This window comes from Canis lupus, chromosome 21 (genome assembly GCF_003254725.2).
Source record: "Canis lupus dingo isolate Sandy chromosome 21, ASM325472v2, whole genome shotgun sequence".
Taxonomy (NCBI): domain Eukaryota; kingdom Metazoa; phylum Chordata; class Mammalia; order Carnivora; family Canidae; genus Canis; species Canis lupus.
The window spans coordinates 32353588-32369140 of record NC_064263.1 but is presented as its reverse complement, the minus strand read 5'-3'; positions in this window follow the sequence as shown (position 1 = coordinate 32369140).

The window sequence follows — 15553 nt, the reverse complement described above, 5'->3', positions numbered from 1 at the left end:
GGGAGTGAAGTGGCCTGGGTGGGTATGTAAGAGGGTGCCATGGGACCCTGTGAGCGCTTTGGGGCTGTGTGGACTTGGGGGCAGCTTCCCCTGCCAGACCCCCTTCACATAGGACTGGGTATCCCATAGTCACATGGGCAGCATTGGTATTTTGGGGCGCTCCCTCCCTCCCGTGGAACACTCCCACACACAACCGTGCTACAGCAAGCTAGGGTTCCCTCCACCTTATCCTGACTCTTCCAGAGGGAGTTCTGCTCAACTCCCAGCAGAGCTAAGACAGAGCCCAGTGGGTAGTCTCGTTGGGCTTCCAGAGGAGCCAGTAGACAAAGGAGGCCTTGAAGCATTAGGAGGACATGAATAAAGGTGTCAGAGAGGAAAAGCCTGCAGCTCAGTGGGGAGGAAGGCCAGTGTGATGGAAGGCCTAGAGGTTGGCCGGAGCAGGCTCCTGGGGAGTGAGGGGTGAGAGAGTGGAGGGCAGTGCAGAGAGCCCAGGCTGGAGAGTGGGAGCAGGCCCGGGGTCCTCCTTTTCTCTTGGGCCCTGTCCAGGTACTGCTGAACATTATCTGGTGGAGAGATGGATGGATGTCAGGAAGGGTTTCTGGAAACACTGCGATAATGGTCTGGTAACTTTTCACTGCCCCCTCTCTGGGGAGATGCATATCTTCCCACCGGTACACGCTGTGCTTGGCCATGTGCGGTCAGCAGAATTCTAAAGGTGGCCCCTCAAATTCCTGACCCTGAGTTATTCAATGAACACTAATCCAGGTACCGCTGTGAAGGGGGTCTGCAGATATAATTAAAGCCCCAGTCAGCTGGTCTTCAAACGCAGAGATGATCCAGGTGGGCCTTTTAAAAGGTGAGCCCTTTAAAAGCTGAGTGATTGCTCTCGTTAGCAGCAGAAACGGAAGCCAGGAACATTCCAAGCATAAGAAGGATTTGTGGCACCACTGCTAGCTTGAGGATGGAGGAGGCCTCATAACTAGGAAAGCGAGCAGCTTCTAGAAGCTGAGAGCAACTCTGGCTGAGAGCTGGCCCAGGAAGCAGGGCCTTCAGTTCGAAGGCACAAGGAATGATCCTACAACTGCAACTGTGGGCATGAGCTTGGGGGAGGAGCCCGAGGCCCGTGAGCTTGTCAGCCTTGACTTCAGCCTGAGGGGAGAATCTATCACCCCAAGCCTGACCTCTGACCTCCTGACAGTGAGCTATTGGTGCCTGTGGTTTTAAGTTGCTAGGTCTATGGTAATGTGTTATGCAGCAGCAGAGGACTAACAAGTCTTATGACTTGCCCGGATGGTGGCAGTGACAGAGTGTGGCTCTGGGACGAGACGTTGTGATTCTGCTCAGCCTCTTGCCTTTGGTGGTGTGAGAAGCACATGCCCAGGGAGGCACTGCTTTTCCAGCTGCACCTGGGGGGCAGGCCCTAACCCAACAAAAACCTCTAACCGACCCAGCCAGCCTGTGTCCTGAAGTGGTCACCCACCACCCTGCAGACCTGGGTGTGAGAGAGAGTGGCTGTAAGCCATGGAGTGCCGGACTGGTTTGTTACACAGTCATGTCACAGCAATAGCTGACTGTTACACATGTCTTCAGCTCAGCAGCAGCTGGGCACAGGCTGGGACAAGAGGCAGAGGCTGTACTGGGGTCCTGCGCGGGCCCCCTGTGCAGAGGCGAGTTCCACAGTCCACATACACAGCTCAGTGCATGCTGGCTTTGCCCTGCCTGGGCCTCCAGCACTCAGTCTGTTCACTTGTCTTTACAAGCTCTCTGGGCTTCTGTGTGCCCGTCTTGTCAGGGTCACCTCCTGAAGTCACCATGCCCTGCCAGCCCCCTTGGATAGGGTTCTTTCAAGAAAGCTGCAACCCTGTGTCCTTTCCCTGGCTCCCAGAGACACCCTTACTTTGCCCATTCAAACTGCCAGCACAGAGCACCTGGACTGGTGGGTTCCCTTCTCTCTGCAGCACAGACAACTCCAGGTGGCCTCTGGCCTTCAAACTGCCTGGAAAGATGTCCGTCAGCTGTCCCCAGACTCTGGGGACACAGGCCATGTTCCCTTAAAGAACTCCGTGATGCCCTGGCAGCCCTTCCCACCACTGGGGAAGGGAGAGGAGGTGAGCAGCACTGTGCGATCTCTCTGGAGGAGTCCTGGCTTCTCTCTTCCACCAGCTGGAGGCAAGTGACTGGCTCAGGGGCCTGGGCCACCCTGACCTTCCCCTCATGAGCCTGGCCTGGAGCATCCAGCACCTCCCATGGAACATGGGTGACGGTGCTCTGGTTTTTCCCAGCTTTGGGCCTCTGCCTAAATCAGGACCTCCCCCTAAATCAGGGCCTCCCCCTAGCCTTTTAAATCTTATTTTTTACGTTGAGGTAACTTGAACTTTACAGAAAAGCAGCAAGCACCATACACACAACTATCTTTATTGCTGAACCACTTGAAAATAAGTTGCCTACATACTACCTCATCACACATCCCCATGTGTCAGACTGTATTTCCTGCAAAGAAGGGGATCTATCTCCTTCAGTCCACCGTGTAGCCAGCAAAGTCACCTGGACACATAACCACCTTTCAGTCCTCCGCTCCCACCTGAGTTCACCAGCTGTCCCAGTCATGCTCTTTATAGCACAAGGATCCAGGGTTTCCCACCATGAGTCTCACTTCATCATTTATTTCCTCCCCTTTGGGAGGTTTCTTTTCTTTTTTTTTTTTTTTTTTTTTTTCCGGGAGGTTTCCCCAGCCTCTCCTCACCTGGTCGCTTTTGAGACCACAGGCCCGGCATTTGGCAGACTGTCCGTCAATCTGGGTTTGTGCAACGTTTCTCAAAGTCCCATTCAGGCTGGGCGCTTTTGGCAGGAACCTGACAGAGCGAGGCAGGGCTCCCCTCTTTGTGTCCAAGCGGGTGGCGCCCAATTTTGACTGGTTCCATCACCAATATTCACTCGGGTCCCTTGCTGAAGATGCCGTCTGCCAGGCTCCTCCACCGTAACATGACTGCTTTTTCCCTTTATAATTAATAACTGTGTGGGAAGGTACTCTGAGACTATGTAAATATCCCATTCCTCATTAAGTTTCCAATTTATTCATTTATGTCAGTATGGATTCATGGTTTCCTATTTTATTCAATGGGTTATAAACTGCTACTATCATTATTTATTTTGATGTTCATGATTGCCCCAGATTTGGCCAGTGGGAGCCCCTCCAAGCTGGCTTCTCAGCTCCTGTTGCTATATCCCTGTCACGATCTGAGCACACGTTTGCTTTTTGGCCCAACCGGGTGCCCCAGGTTCACCCTGTACTTTGGAACCCGCCCCCACCCTGGAATCAGCCGTTTCTCTAAGAAGCGGTGCTTCACTTAGGTGGATGATTCCATCTCTGTCTCTATTGAAAACTGCAAATTCACATTGATCCTTCCAATTCGATCCCAGGGTTCGTTCCAGTTCACCCCTTTTTCTAATTTTTACCTCCCTTTCCCAGTCAGCCCCCCTGTATGCAGGCAGCCCCCTCTGCCACCCCATGTTACTTTTTTAAAAGATTTTTATTTATTTATTCACGAGAGACACACACACACACACAGAGGCAGAGACATGGGCAGAGGGAGAAGCAGGCTCCAATCAGGGAGCCCAATGTGGGACTCGATGCCGGGACCCCAGGATTACACCCTGAGCCGAAGGCAGGCACTAAGCCGCTGAGCCACCCAGGCGCCCCACACCCCACGTTCTGACCCGTGTGGCAGCCCCCCTTCCTCCTGGGAGTCCCGTTCATCCCACCCCTGCTCTGGGCCACCGAGACTTCCCCTGACCTTGTCTGGCCCCACCTAGTGGCCTTTAGACAAAATTGCTATGAAAAGAAGGGGGAGGATGGGGGGTGGGAGATGAAGAGGAAGAAAAAGAGTGGAAACCTTCCTATGATCCTTCTCCCTTGCCCATGATGGGAAGCCACCCCCTTTCCTGTAGGTTCCACGGGGCAGTGCCATTTTGCAGACCCTGGGTACTCCCCAGCAGATCGGGGAGTGGCTTTGTGCTCAGCCTCCCTCTCTATTCCCTCTACTTAACCTCTCTGGGCCTCAGCCTTCTCCTCTGTGAAATGGAGAGAGCCTCACATGCTGTTAAGAGGACGCGATGACCGAGGCTCAGGACGCACCAGGCCTTCTGGGGGGACTGGCCCACTGCCTTGTCCCAGTTCCTGCCTTCCCCTCCCTGTCCCCCCAGCTCCTGGCCACTGCTCAAGCAGAAGTGTACCTGGACAAGCCTCCAGTCCACCCTTTCATCCTCCAGGCATTGTTCAGCATCCCTCAGACCACTTCCCACCCCCCACTGGAGCCATCAAGGTCCTGACAGGTTTGGGCCTTGGCTGGAGGGCAGAGGCAGCCCCTCTGCCCAGTGGCAGATGCTGGCTCCTGCCCCTGGCTGGGGCAGACCTAGGACTGAGGACTGAGCCAGTGACCTCCTGGTGCCCCTTTTGGCTCAAAGGGAGTCTATATAGGTGTCCTGGGTGTGTGCTCATTGCCAAGGCCCAGACGTGCCCACCCCACCCCCGGGCTATGGCTCCTGGTCTCTGAATCCTAAAGTCTTTCCCCGTGTTTCTGAGATGAGAGTGCACAGCAGGAGGGGCCTGTGCTCAGCATGGCCCTACAGCTGCTGGCAGGCAGTCCGTGATTTTTAGGGTATGGAGAAGGTCTGGTGGCAGCGGCGTCATAATGGACGACATCTGGGCAGAGTCCGGGGAGGCAAGGGAGGGCTCAGAAGAGAGGCCGAGTGACCCCAGGAGCCCGGTTGGAGCAGGGGCTGGAGTCCCTCCCGCCGCAGAGGCTGGGCCCTAGGAAGCCAGCCTTCGGGTAGAGAGCCACCAGGCAGGCCAGAGTCCCTACACTTCTCTGGCTTCAATCCCCTGTATCTCTAGACATCTCGTGGCATGAAGTTTGTTGACAGACTGCACGTGAGCCGTCTGAACCCAAGCCCCAGATAGGCCCCGTGTGGGTGGTTCCGATGTGACTTGGGGATCTCCCTGAAGGATATGGGTCCCCATGATTCCTGTGGGCTTCCTGGAGGGGACTGCGGCCCCTCGCCTCTCCCTGGCCCTCTCCTGGTGGGGAAGGGTCTCAGGGCAGATGCACCCTGAGATGTGCGGGGCCTTCCCTGCGGGCCGTCCCCTACCCCCTCTCATGGTCCAGGCCCGGGTCTGGCTGTGCAGAGGCCTGGAGCTCGAGGCTAATTGTGAATTAGGAGCCCAATTATGCCCTGCAGAATTGGCTCGGCGCTGCCTCCTCTTCCCGACAGACATGTATATTAATAGTTGGCACTTATTGAACCAAATATGAATATTCATCTTCATTTATATTTCAAGGCCTTTCCTCCTGGAGGCCCGCGGGGCTGCGACCAGCTCCAGCCCCATCACGGAGCTGACAGCTCGCACTCCTGGGCCGTGACTCCTGGCTCGGCGGGGCCGCGGTGGCGGGCCTGGCTCCCAGCTGTCCACAAACACTCATTAGGGGGCCGGACCCAGCGAGCTGCGGAGAATGTGTAATCGCGCCGCGCGCTGCTAATTAGGGAGCTGATGGGGCATTGAGGGCGAGAGGACGAATTCTTTAAACAGAGGACGGGAAACTTGAAGAGCTGTAATTACTTGGAGCAGAGTTCATTTCAGAACTTGGGAGCCAATGAGTCTGATGACAGCCCCGCTCTCAGGAGGGCCGGGTGGTGGGGACGGTGAGGGGGAGGGAGGGAGGAGCAGCTGCCCCACGCACCCCAACTCCGGACCTCCTTGATGTATTTTGTTCAATGCTGTCCTGCTGGATGGGTGCCTCCCCGTTCGGGGACAGCTTCCTCCCCCTGGGGGGCTTAGGGTCCTGGCCGCTGGCTCTGCAGAGTGCTCCCCTGGGGTGGCAGGTTGTCAGGCACTCCAGCTCCAACGTGGGCCTCGGGTCTCCAGTGACAGCGGCCAGAAGGGTGGGTCACAGTCCAGCCATCTGATAGACCATGTTGTTCTTTCCCTGAGCCAGGAGAGAGTAGCAGGGGAAGTAGGGGACTTCCAGGTCACCCTGGGCCTCAGGGCCTTGTAGAAGCTGGTGATTTCTGGGTATTCCCCTACTCCTCATCGGCTTCCCCAGCTATAAGGCCACGGCCCTGCCATGGGTCTCCTGCAAACCTCTCTGCCTAAAACCTGCCACCCCCTTTCACCCCGCTCTCAGGAAACCTTGCCCATGACCAGCAGGACAGGATAGCTGGCCCTGTGTCTGTCCTTCCACCCTAGTGCAAGCACCTCACATCGGTCATTTACTTTGGAGCAGCTCAGAGGGGTCCCCACTCCTCCACCTCCCCAGTTACTGTCCACCACCCCCCCCCACTCAGCTGTGGGCAGGAAAGGACCAGGCCCATGGTCAACGGTGGCCGTGGGAGCTTCGGGATGATTGTCCTGCCTCTGCTCCCCCTGGGCTGAGCTTCGTGCCTGACTGTTCCCATAACTACTGACAGATCCCAGCCATCATGTGCGTACCCAGCCCTGGCCCCCACCCGATGGGCAGGGATTCTTAGGTCTGATCCCTACTCTGAGAGGACCCATTTCCTCAGCTAGCAACAGGTATTATTGCCTCCCGCGCCCCACCACGCTTGGGTAGGGCCTTGTGCGATTTCTCTGCTGGCGGCCTTTATCGTCACTTGAGAAGCTCCAGACTTAGACTGCGTTTTCAGGTCTGCAGCCTCCTTCCAGAGGACAGTTGTCAGCCCTCGGTCCACACCTAGCGGCTGCTAACCACAGGCTAGCGAGGGCAGTGGTGATGACTGCGGCAGCAACAAAATCCTCCGCTTCCCCAGCGCTTCCCGCGGGCCAGGGGCGGGCCTCAGCGCCTCACAGAAGGCCGCACAGAAGGCCCCAGAAGAGAGTAATAGTATGTATTCCCCCCTGTTTTACAGATGAGGAAATGGAGGTTCGGGAAAGCTCATGGCTTATTGGTAAGTGGCCAGAGCAGGGGTGATTTGAACTCCAGCCCCAAAGGCTCTGCTCCTGGAAGCCCAGGCATATGGGGCTTGGGGCTCCCAGGACACAGGCCCGATGTGGGGAGGAGGGGAGGGAGGCCTGTTTGGGTGAGTGAGGGAACAGGATCAGGGGAGTCATGTCATTCCTCAGGTTCCTCTCAGAGACCTGGGGGCACTCTGGGTAACGCTTGCCTCACTTCCGTCTGAATCTGTGCTTCCCTTACGTGTGCTATGTATATGAACTACAATTAAATGACACGCTGAGCTCCTCAGTCATGCCAGCCACACGTCCGTGTTCAGTAGTCAGATGTGGAGTATTAGCCTCCGCTGTCATGCGCCGCCCCATGCCAAGTGCCAGTGGCTTTCCCAGTCCCTGCAGGAAACCTTCCGGAATCTTCTCCCCCAGCGCCACCCTTCAGGGCCTCAGAGCAGTGAAGCACGCCCAGTGGGGGCAGTGCGGGGAGGGGCTGGGGCGAGAAGTGCCCCGCCTTCCACCTGCCCCCCTTCCCACCTGCGCCCCCTTCCCACCTGCCTCCACTGCCCCATTCAAGCATCAGAAGCTGCAATTAGCAGGTGGCAGCCACTGCTTAGACCCGCTGTCCCCTCCTCCCGGGAGCTGGGCAGCTCACAGCGGCTTTGGAAAAACCTGCAAGAACAGATCAGAAACAGAAGCGGTCAGGCTGTGCCGGCTCGCTCCTCGCTCGGCGTGACGCCCGCGCCCAGCCCTGCCAGGCCGGCTTCCAATTAGAGGAGCGAGGCTGTGGCCACGGGGCGGCGCCCAGCCGGCACCCACCTGGCCCCCTCCCCGCTCATGGGCGCCTAACTGAAGGGCGGGGGCTTGCTCGGCGCCGCTCCCCTGCTTCCGCGGGCCCAGCTGCTGCTCCTCAGGAAGGGGCTCAGCCTTTTGTCCCACCAAGTTTGAGACCATCTGGACAGAAGTTGGCAGCCCCGCGTTCACAGCATTCTGGACTCTCTTCGCACCCCCAGGCAGATTGCTGGGAGGGAATGTTCCCGCAACCTGTGCTGAGCCGGGTAGGACTGCACCCCCCGGGGCCTGTGCTCTGTGCCTGAGTTCAGACCTGGACACATAGGTACCCTGAGGCCTGCGCCTTGGGCTCTTCTATTTGGGGAGGAAGGATGGGGCAGGGGTAGGCAAATTGTCCACTGGGGAGGGCGTAGAGCTCAGGCTGGGCCTGGCAGGGGGTTTTCCTCACTGGTGCGCCTTGTCCGCCTTGTCCGTGGAGCCGATCCACGTGGAGGAAGGCAAGGAAGGGAGCGGACGCAGTTACAGACCACTCTCACCTTGGCATCTCAAGCTACAGCTTATAAAGTGCTTCTTCTCCATTTATCCCCACAGTTCTGGGAAACAAGCAGGGCAGGACCATCATACCCATTCTGCAGAAGGGAGAAACTGAGGCTCACAGTGGGGAGTTGATTTGCTTAAGGTCACACAGGGTCTCAGTGGAGTTGAAACCTGACCCTCGCCCTTTCACTCCCTAGCCCAGGGCTACAACATCCGGCTGTGGTCTCTGGCTGCCCATAGAAATGTCGGAACTTCACTTGGTTTAGAAATGTTACTTATTGCTGAAGTGGCCACATTTGGTTCCAAATGGCCTGGATGTAGCGCTGTGGCTGTTTTATTTGGAGTCTTAAGGAAAATGGCACAGATGAGAGAGCTCAAATTAGCTGTATGAAACTTTGAAAACCACTCCAGAGGAATCTGGTCCAGGCTACAAGGATAAAGAAGTAGTAGTACCCTAGGTCCACCCCCGCCCCCCCACATCCCCACCTGCTGCCACAGAGGCCTCCAAGGAAGGCCCCTTCTGTCTGAGACAGCCAAAAAGCAACAGGGAAAGGAGAATTCTGGACATGGAGTAGCATATGGAAAGGGATTTCATTTGGGGCATTAATTTCTCTCTACGAACTTAATGATGGGAGCAGGGTGTGAGGTTCAGACTCGGGGGATTTTTCTATTGCTGCCTGGGCCTGTGCTGTCTGTGGCACTCCTTATGTGGTCCTCGGATGAACTAGCTGGTGAGTGTGCCTGGTTATAACTGAGGGTGGGGAAATGGAAGGGAGGGTGAATTTTGGGCCTAAGTGTGTAGGCCAGCCTTGGTTTAGCCACTTAAAGGCTAGTTCTAACCTATTCAGAGGCCTTGGGTGCGGTGGGGGTGGGGGACAGGGCTGCTTTCCAGGAGGTATTGATGGATGAGCCAAACTAGCTAGGAATAGGCTGCATCTATGGGATGGGCTGCAGATTGTCCCCCCGTGGAGGCAGCCCTGACCCTGCTAGGCAGACCAGAAAGAGAACAAACACTAGGTGGCTGGAGAAGGAGGTGCTTTACTCCCCTTTCTCTCTTCCAGGCCAGACCTTCCTCTGAGCACTGTCCTCCTAGCTCCTTCCAAAGGAGGGCTTTGCCCACCTGCTTGGTCAGAACCTAAGGCATCCCCGGGACCCTAGTGGGCCCCACTCAGGTTCGTGGCATCTTGCTAACCCAGGCAGGGCATGAGCCCTGAATCCCACCTCTCCACTCATCCCTTCTGGTTCCATGTCCCAGGAGGGAGGTGGACCCAGGGCCTCTCCTGGGGCATCCTTCTCACTCCACAGGCCCTCCTGAGGTGCTGATGCCACATTTACTTTAGGGGAATTGATGGACCCCTCGGAGGACCTTGCGCTGATGGTCATGTTCCATCGTGCTCCAGAACAGGTGCTCAGAGCACTGCGCTGGGGCGGGAGGCCTCACAGAGCTATTAACAAAGCGGGGCTCTGACTTCCATTCTGCTTCTGCTCCCTCAGGAAGCCCTCCGGGAAGAGGGGTGTGCGGGGCAGGATGCGGGAGCTCCTGGGTCCCTAGCAGAAACCTTTTCTGATGGTACCACAATCTCCCCCTCAACCTAGAATGATTATTAACATATTAATTAATATTTTAAAACTCATTACGCCTTGATGATGGCTTCCTTAAGCTGCTTTTATATTCATTGCAGCCACCCAGGAGCAATAACCATACTTATGTGGCAAAATGGAGTCATTCTACTTAATTACCAGGGAGGTTTTACAGGCAGTCTTCTCAGCCCACAAATAATCAGAGCGTTGATGTGATGTCTTCTTAGATTTTCTTTTTTAAGTCAGATGCCGCGATGGTTAGAAAGTTGTTCTTATGTTGAGATTAAATTTTCCCATCAATACCCTACTCTTCTCTCCTTGTGCCAGGCTGGAGCCCCAGGCCTGGGGAGAGCCTCTTGAGGCTGGGGACTCACCCCCCCCCCCCCCCCCCCCGCCTCCAATCTCAGGGCTGCACCGCTGGACGAGGTTCCAGGTCTGGAAATGCTTCTGCTTCTCCTCTTGGCCTGGGGCTCAGACCCTAGGGCTCGGCTGGTGGTTAAATCAGTCTTCTGGGTGGGCCATGCCTTCAACAGTTGCAGTTCCCTGGGGGTAATCCTGCCAGGCTCCAGCCACAGCCTCCCTCCTGGTTACCTGCAGGCTTTTCCTGAACCACTTCTCCCCAGTGCTCTGCTCTGCGGCGGCTCAGCCAGCAGCCACCCGCCAGCCTGGCCCCTGCCCGTGGGGTCCCTGCCCGTGGGGTCCAGCGACAGCATGAGGCAGCTCGTGTTCAGTCTGTTGGGACGGTTGCCAATGGTCAAGGTCAAGGCCCTGCTTACATCCTTCCTGCCCAAGCACCTCTGGAGTTTTAGGATTTCTGTCGTCTTCCAGAGCGGCTGAAGGCACAGCTTGGCGGGGAGCCCTGGTGGCATTTGCCCTACCTGCCTCCTTCAGGCCCCAGGGAGGTGCTCCTGGTGGCATCAGGCCTCAGATGAGCCAGCAGTGGGTGCCAAGGCCAGAGCAGAGGGGGCCCAGTGTGGCGCCTGTCTCGGAGGCCAACAGAATGTGTGACTGCTGAAGCATGGTGCCTCTCAGTGTCTGGAAATAATCACACTCGCGGGCCATCTCTTCTGGGTCCTGGCCCCAAGGAAGCCTTCAGAGACAGGGATGGAGTCAAATGGTATTGTGAGGTGGAATCAGCTTACTGGGCCTCAGAAATCATAGTAAAGTGACAGGCAGGGAGGTCGGTGAGTCCCTCCCATGGTGCTGATAACACCAGAGCCCATCTGTCACCACTCGATGGCGAGAGCCATGCAGAGCCCAGCGCTCTAAGAGGTCCCCCCTGACCCTCAGAGCAAGGTGGGTAGAGGGCTGCAGCCACCAGGGGGCCAGCAGAGTTCTTCTGAATGAACAGAGCTGTGGCCCTGAACACACAACACAGGTCATGCTGCCCGGTCACAGCCAAGGTGGCAGGGTCACAGCAGGCGTTAAAGGTAGCGGTAGGGACACCTGGGTGGCTCAGCAGTTAAGCCTCTGCCTTCAGCTTAGGGTGTGATCCTGGAGACCCAGGATCGAGTCCCGCTTCGGGGTCCCTGCATGGAGCCTGCTTCTCCCTCTGCCTGCGTCTCTGCCTCTGCGTGTGTGTGTGTCTCTCATGAATGAATAAATAAAATCTTAAAAAAAAAAAAAACGGTAGAGGTAAGGTGAGAGGGGGATTGACAGTGCAGTCTGGGGTCAGTCAGGGTAGGTTTGAGGGAAGCCTGGATTTAAGTCGGGGTCAAGCGAGACTTGCATCTGAGTTTAGGAGAGTGCTCAGGGTCCAGGGATAGAATTGGAGTTTGGTTTCAGGGGGATGGTATTTTGTCCCAGATGGAGGGTACAGTTGGGGGTTACATGTGCATCAGACTGTGGGGGTTCCTTATCCGAGAGATCCTTATTTACTTGTCAGTATCTGGGGGCCCAGACAGAGGATAAGACCAGGCATGTCAACCCAGGGTCCAGTCCAGCTCCCCTTGGGGAACACCCAGGGATTTCCGTCTCTGGTTTCCAGTCTAGTGTCCTGTCTCTCCTTCCCTTGTACCAACCCTTCCTCCATCTCAACTATTTCTTGAACAAAGGGGGCTGGGTAGTAGCCCATAAGCCCTGAAACTGAGGGTCCTCAGTCACTTATACTGCTGCCATTGTGGGCAGTGTGTGCCATCTCCAAAGCACAGTGATTCTTGGGCTTCCTCTTCTCTCTCCTTTCCTGCACACAGCCATGACCACCAGCCCACACCTGCCATTTAGCTGCAAATCCTGTCCCCAGCTCAAGTGGAAGTTTGGCTCCAGATCTCAGGAAGGGGAAGTCTGGACTCCTGGTTGGCCACACTCGACTTAAAGCCACTCCTGCAGCCTCCCAGGACTTAGGCAAAAGCTGCTCTGTGACAGGTCCCAGATGCTGCTCCTGTCTGCCCTCCCCTACTGACACCCCCAACACCCTCCCACACCGTCCAGCTGAGGCCCATGCCCACCCCCCCAGCTCCCCCATCAGTAACTAGAACAGGGTGATCCCTGAATTGATATCAAAACTTGTCACTTAATGGTTGTGTCTCCCAGCTTGACTCATGACCCTCCGTGACCAGATCACTCCTGCTCTCAGCATCCCACATGGGCCTATTCCATTCTTCCTAAAGGCTGGAGCATGCTGGGAGTCTTATGGTATAAGATAAGGTGTTTATAGCCGGGAGAGCAGCATGGGGCAGACCAGAGTCCCCGCAGGAAACGGTGAGATGTGAGCTGTAACCCCCGGGCTTCCCCGGTATGTGTGCATCACTGTGGCAGGTGCACATGCCTGTGGGCTGGCTCAGCCCAGCCCATTCCCAGTCCCATGTCCTAATCCCAGGTAGGGGTTTGCTTCTCTACACATATTCCCACTTTGAGCTCTTTCCATGATTTCTCCTAAAAGGATTTTGTTCTTCCCCCATACTCCCTGGCCTCTTGCCATAGGAAATCTGGGCCCTATTCACTCATTGTACATCCTGGGGTAGGGTGGGCATTGGGAGGGTGGCACAGTCCTGGATCCAAATCCCACTTACCTGCTGGAAGGACTTCAGTGAGTCAAATGACCGCTGTAACCCTTGGTGTCCTCATCTGTAAAGTGGGAATAATAATGTGTCCTCTCTGGCAGTTCGGATCTGAGGATTAAGTGAGACAAGGCATGTGAAGTGCCATGCACAGGGCAGGCGCTCAGCAGAGCTGACACTCTTAACCTGCTTGAGTGGAGCACCTGGCGCCTCAGGGCTGGGCTCTTGGCAGCAGCCCCCGGGATGAGGATGTGTGCTCACATGGTTTATTAAGGAGGTGCTTCCAGAAGAAGCCTGTAAGGAGTGGCAGGGGGAAGGGGAAACCTGGTGTGTCAGGGGATGAGGCCTAGAATTTCAGTGTCAATTCCCCAAAGGGCAGTGTCAGTCCAGTCTGTGGGCGGGGGTGGGGGGAACTCTGGGGTGAAAGGCTGCTTCTGGTTGTCCTGACCCAGGTCAGGGGAGCTGGGCTTTCATACTCCAGCCCCTGCTGGGCCAAGGCCCATGTGATGGTTCATTTTATGGGTCACCTTGACTGAGCTGATGGATGTCCAGAAGGCAGGTAAAACATTACTTCTGGGTGTGTCTGTGAGGGTGTTTCCAGAAGAGGAAGGGTTTGAATTGGTGGACTGAGAAAGAAGCCTGCCCTCACCAACGTGGGCGAGCATCTTTGAATGTGTTAGGGCCTGAGTAGAACAAAAAGGCAGAGGACAGGCACCTTTGCTCGCTTGCCTGAGCTGTGGCATCCATCTTCTGTAGCACGGGGACCCGATGCCACCGTGAGGGCTGCCAGTGGCCCTCTGCAGCCAGCAGCCATCTTGGGAGGAAGGAAGTAGGTCCATGAAAGAGGAGAGAGACCGTCATGATGGCTTCATCCTGGAAAACTGAGGATTTATGAAAAAAAATCATTGAATTAACCTGAAGAGACTTTCAAGCTGGACAAGGCTGGGGTATCTTTAACTGGGAAGCCAAAGGATGCCCCACCCTCCTCTCCTCATCGTCTGTGGGAGTTCGGGCTGCACAACAAGGTGAGATGGATGACAGAAACGAAAGGCCTGTGATTTTGCACATCCGAATGTATAACGTCCTGCAGTTTTGTGCTTGCTTAACTCGGTTCTGTGCACCCGGCCTGTCCCTGGCTGACCCAAATAGCTCAGGTTCCCTAAAGTGCTGCCCCGCATGGGGGAAGGTTCTCCAAGGGGCCGTGTGCCTGGCCTAGAGTTGTGGCGGCAAGGAAGATGGCAGCTGGGATAGGGGAACCCGAGGAGGCCATTTCACGGAGCTGGTTAAGTCCTTTAAGAAATAAATAAAGGACAAGATGAGGCACATCCCCCAGGGCACGGAGCCAGTGCTGGCCACATGGGAGCCTCAAGGCGGAAGCAGGGGCCTTCCCTCACTGGTGTCCTGCCCTCCCTTGTCTCTATCTCAGAGCATCATGCCACCAGCTGCCACCAACGCTGCCACCAGACCTGTGTCACCCTTGACTCCTCCTCCTCACCTGCACTCTGGCCCACCCTGGGCTGGACCCTCCAGCCCCACCCCCCCATGCTCCCCAGCCCTGTGTCTCGGCCCCTGGCTGCATGGACTACCTTCATGTCCTCACCATTCTCCTCCTACTCCAGTCCCTACAGGGTCACCACAGGCTCACTGTGTCCTTTAGCTGAAGCCCAACACCTCCTGGGTGCCACCTCACTGCTCTCCTCTCCCTCCCTGTCTCCTTTCTGGCCTGGGGTGGTCACGGCTACAAGCTTAGGGGACACACCATTCTTCAGACCCTGTTCCCCTGCTCAGAAAACAGCCATCAGGTTAAGCTATTGTCACAGTGCTCAGTTCCAGGGCATCACCTGCTTTCCGCCCAGATGTGGCCAACAGGACCTGCCTGGGAGGATTTCTGTAAGGATGGAAATAATGATGTCAAGCACAGAGATCCAGCACCTAGGACAGTTGTCACTCCATACTCAGACACTGTGATTAACTGTGACCTACTAAGTATCTCTGAGACATCATTGATCTCCATCCCCACTGCCACTCTCCTAGGCCAGCTCCTGTCACCTCGCCCCTGACCATCTGAGGCGTCCTCTTTGTCTACCTGCTCCGGTCTCACCCTCTTCCTCACCTGCCAGAGGTCCCTCTCATTGCGACACCCTCATATAGAGCCTTCAGCCCCTGGCTGCTCAGCCTGACCCACAGGCCCTTCCTGGCCATCCCTGCCTGTCACACACACATGAGCCCTCCCAGCAGGGACTGTGTCCCCAACTCGCTGGGTCACCCTCTGCCCATGCTCACAGTCCACAGATGGGTTTGCTGGGCCATCTCTCTCACTAGACTGTTAACTCTATGAAGATCAGTATTGTGTCTTTCAACATTTTCCCAGCATCCAGCATTTGCTCCATTAAGTGTTCAAAACATATTTGTGGAAGGGAGGAAGGAAGGAAGGAAGGAAGGAAGGAAGGAAGGAAGGAAGGAAGGAAGGAAGGAAGGGAGAAAGAAAGAAAGAAAGAAAGAAAGAAAGAAGAAAGAAAGAGAGAAGAAAGTTTAGCAGCTTCTTTTCTGTGCCAGGCCCCTGGCACATTGTCTTCTGTTTGCATAAGAGTTGCCAGCCTTTAATAGTGCTAACACAGACACAGTAGTCTTATGACTAATATAGACCAGAACTTTCTTTTTTTTTTTTTTTTAAAGATTTTTATTTACTTATTCATGAGAGACA